The sequence below is a fragment of the Pteropus vampyrus genome, unplaced genomic scaffold (genome assembly GCF_000151845.1).
Source record: "Pteropus vampyrus isolate Shadow unplaced genomic scaffold, Pvam_2.0 Scaffold72, whole genome shotgun sequence".
Taxonomy (NCBI): domain Eukaryota; kingdom Metazoa; phylum Chordata; class Mammalia; order Chiroptera; family Pteropodidae; genus Pteropus; species Pteropus vampyrus.
The window spans coordinates 4367396-4370894 of NW_011888853.1; positions in this window are offsets into that span (position 1 = coordinate 4367396).

Consider the following 3499-nt stretch of genomic DNA (forward strand, 5'->3'; position numbering starts at 1 on the left):
CAAAGAGCCTGGGAAGAAATTAAAATCCTGTTTACTGAACACCTACTATGTGCCGGGCCCGGGCAGGGTGTCGGCCGTGTCCTGCCCTTCCCCGCAGGCACGGGCTGCTCTGTCTGTCCCACGCGGGGACCGGGGCCGCCGCGGGAGGGAGTCTTCACAGAGACTCGTGTTCTAAGTGCTTTGCTCCCAAAAATAACGGCCTCTCCCCGGGCCGCTCAGATTTTGTTTTTCCTTCTTTCTCTCTGCCGTTCACACAACATCTGCGTTTGAGATCAAGGGTGATACACTGGCTGATGAATTCACCACCAGATGTTGGCTACTGGAATGCACAACCGTCCACTTAATTCAAAGCACACGCAACCACAGCGCCCCGCCCCCACCCCTGGGCCTCGGACACCACATGATGTCACTTCCCCCCCGACAGGAGCCAGCAAAAACAAGCCCTGGTTCAGCCTCCAGATTTGGGATGGAAAAGAACTGGGCGGGTGGAAAGTCAAGGTCACGGACGAGGATCCGAAGAACACAGGCTCCATCCAGACTGGGAGAGATGACACCCACCCAGGGAAACCAGCCGAGGCCGGCCTGTCCCGCCACTGTCCTGGGGGCGGAAGGGGGCTTGTGGCCTGGGGGCGGGGAGGCAGTCCAGCACACGGTGGGGCTCCGGCCAGCTTAGAGGAGCAGCACACTCAGCCCGCGCTGAGATTCCCATCACCCTCCCACCAACACCTGTGGGTCCTACTGTGTCTGGGAAGCGGGCGGGGAACTTCTGCGAGCGTCACCTCTGAGAGAACCAGACCCCACAAGAGAACTGCCCTAAGGAGTTCATCGGCTTCCTACACGTTGAATCCCCTTTATCATCCTGCCGTGGGGCCGACTGTGCTCGGGAGACCCCATACGCCACGTGCATGAGTCGACCCTGTGAGACGTTTCTCCACGGGACTGCCCTGTGGGGCGTGGGGTGCCCAGCCCCGGAGCACCGGCACACCTGCCGAGACTCAACCGTGACTTGTAGACAATTGGCGGCCTTGTCCCCATGCACTCAACACTCTCTGACCCCCAGCCCCCAGCCCCTGCTGAGCAGAGCACTGGCGGAGGGAAAAATCACGCGTTCGCCCAGCAGAGGTGTGAGAATCCCAGGATTCGGAAAAACTCCCGTCTGATCCAAGGTCAAAATCCGGCCCCGGGTCACCTGAGCCTTCTGTGTGCACTGACTCGGACTGGCAGGGTTGGCTCAGTGTCGGCACAGGCCACCGTCCCGCCTAGTCCAGCCCACCTACTGCAGTGTCCAGCTCGGACCTGGGAGGGTGCCCAGGGAGGCAGGTGTTAGCCGGGAGAGTGCCACTCTGCTCTTGGAGCTTGCTCACAGCCTTCTGGACCTTCCAGTGACTGACGCATGCTCCTGGCACCCTTCACTGCGGGGAGGGGCAGACGGGGGCCTTCGGCCGGGGAGCACATTTGCCAAAGGCCCCCCTTGGCCCCGGTCAAGAGTGGGTGGGTGGCGGTGCCGTGACCGGCATGGCAGTGGGCCGAGCACCGTGGGCACCGGCCTGAAAGCAGGCACAGCTGCGTGCGGTCACAGGGGGCCGACGCAGAGAGGACCCTGCATCTCTGAGATGCAAATGGCATAACTGCAGCCGGAGTGGCGAACGTCCTCTGCGGGCCACTCGGTCCATTTTTCTGTCTCTGGGCAGAATCTGCACGCCAACCATTCCCAAGGGATTCAGAAAAAATGATTTTCTCCCAGATGAAACCCAGCCCCCACTCGCTCCAGGCTGGGCTCCCGACGTGTGCTCCATTCTACTGGGGTGCTTGGGGAGGGCTGGGGGGGGTCCACGCTTTTGTTTCCACTCCCCAGAAAAGGGGCGTGGCGAGGTCAGACACATCCACCCTCAAATCACAGGGCAACCAAAGTCCTCACACATGCCTCCCACCCAGGGTGACAGGGGTGCCTGGCCCCACGATTACTGAGGATCTTTAACTGCCTCCGTGTAACTCAGCCATCTCAAGGGCTTCAAGGGGCATCATAAAGACGGTTTAGCGCCTCTCCAATGGGACTGCATCTGTCTCTTTCGGGGGTGGGCCGACCTCCCTGGCTGGGGGGTGGGGGTGTGGTGGACAGTGAGTGACCTAGAAAGGGATCCTGGACGCAGGCTGCTGACCAGCTTGGACACCTCTGGTTTCGAGGCCACGCCCCTAAACTGCACGTGAAAAGGGGGTATGGCCGAGCGGCCCGGAGGTGTCCCAGGAATGCACGGTGTCGGCGCGGGCTCAGCGTCTGGAAGTCCGAGGGAGCGAGCGTCCGGCCCCGCCGCCCGCCCAGCCCCCGCCTCGGCGGCTGGCCCCGAGCGCCCGGCCCTGCCCTCCCTGGCCTCAGTGCCTGGCCCCTTTCGGTCAGCAGTGGAGCAGCCGTCTTCCAAGTCTGCTCCTTTTAGGGAAATAAGAAGAAAAGGGGGCCGTCATTTAGTAATTAAAAACAGCCCTGTGCGGCTGGGGGAACCCAGGGCTTCTCGCGTTTTCTGGAGCAGCTGTGAGAGTCCAGATCCACCTCTGGGTCCCTCCAAGCCTCCCTAGCCCCAGGAGCCCACAGATGTCCCCAGCCCTGGGGCAGCAGGGCTGTGCCGGTCCAGGGTAGAGCAAGACTTGGCCAGCGTGACTCAGGCCAGGGTTAGAAATGCCTGGAGTGACAACTACTCGGAGGAGATGTGTTCTGAGGGCCCGAGCATGGGGCGGGGGAATGATGGGGTGCAGGATGGAGAACAGGAAGCGGCAGCCCCGGGCCATGCTGTCCCTGATCCTGGTACCTGGGGGTTCGCCAGGTCTGCCCAGTGCTGTTCAACATGCTAGCACATACACGTGAGCTGTTGTCCACTGGATGCCCGTCTCCATGGAGACCGGCTCTCCCATCTCCATTTCCTGTCCTTTTGCTTTGCCGCCCCTCCCTCTGGAGCAGGAGGGAACCGTCTCCTCTGAGAGAGTCTGGCCGTGCAGAGAAAAGCCGCGGCACCATCGCCCAGCTGCCAGCTGCCTTCCCCGACCCCCCGGACCCTGGTACTACCCCGACCCCAGCCCCGCCGCCCGCCTCCCTCCGCCATGCAGGCCCCGTGGGATCTCATGCCAGAGGCCTTGGTCACGTTCCCCAAGCCTTGGGCTCAGCCCTTCCCATTCACGTGCTGCTGAATCATGTGAAAAAAATGCAGCTGGTCGGGAGGGTTTGCCGAGAACAGAGCGGCTTTGTGGAGGGAACTGCTGCTCGGCACTTTCTCGGCCAAGACCCCCGGGAGGAGCCGCGCCGAGCACGGCGAACGCCAAGCCCGGAGCCCGGCGGGCAGGGGCAGCGCGGGGCAGGGAGGGCGCGGGGGCCTGGGGAGGCACCGGAGGGTTACTCAGCCACCCCCTGCCACCCCTCCCCACCCAGCAGGCCGAGGATGGGGCCCAGACGGGCTGGGTGGATGGCTCGGAGCCGAGGGCCAGCAGGCCAGGGGCCTGTCCCCACGCTGTG